This window comes from Oryzias melastigma, unplaced genomic scaffold, assembly GCF_002922805.2.
Source record: "Oryzias melastigma strain HK-1 unplaced genomic scaffold, ASM292280v2 sc00760, whole genome shotgun sequence".
In the NCBI taxonomy this organism is placed as follows: Eukaryota; Metazoa; Chordata; class Actinopteri; order Beloniformes; family Adrianichthyidae; genus Oryzias; species Oryzias melastigma.
In genome coordinates, this window is record NW_023417347.1 from 1 (window position 1) to 767 (window position 767).

The window sequence follows — 767 nt, forward strand, 5'->3', positions numbered from 1 at the left end:
ACTCAGAAAAGTAGCAAAACACAGCTTACCATCACAAACAGAGCAAAGAACATCCTTAAAACACCACTTTTTTTTTAAACAGGATAAACGATTAGTCAGTCTGAAGAATGAAAAGTCCAACTTCAGCCTGGAGCGGATATTCTTGGGTAGAACTAAAACCGCATCAGCAACCCGTTCACCTGCGATCTTCTGTTTCCTGCTGACGTAACCTGCAAGCTTGGCTTCACCAACAAGAAAATTCAACAGTAGCCACTTCTCTTTGGTGTCTTTCCTGTATCCAAATCCATAAATAAAACAAAGTCCTGAAAAAAACCACATCAAAAAGAGCAAACACAGACGTTAAAAGAGTGAAGAGGTCTGAAAGCCTCTCACACTCATTAAAAACATGAAAGATCGTCTCCTTCAAGTTACAAAAAGGGCAGCGGTCATAGACAGTGGGATTAAGAACAGCCGTCCTCTCCAGCGGTCCAGGAGACGATGTCCCATCCTGGCAGATTGAAGACCCAGTGCAGCACACAGAGAGGAGACGTCCGTCAGTTCAGGTCCTGCTGCAGTCACCAACTGATCCAGAGTCACAACTCCAGACTTGCGAAGGGTCAGCTGAAGTCCAGGGATTGTGTCATCATGAATGTCCAACCGCGCACCAAATATCAAAGGCTCTTTTAAGAGCCAAAATGGAGAGGGAGAGTGATTTCGTTTCACGACTTAAATAGGTGCCAAGACTTAAAAACACCCTGATAGAACGGAGGCAACCCACGTACATTTAA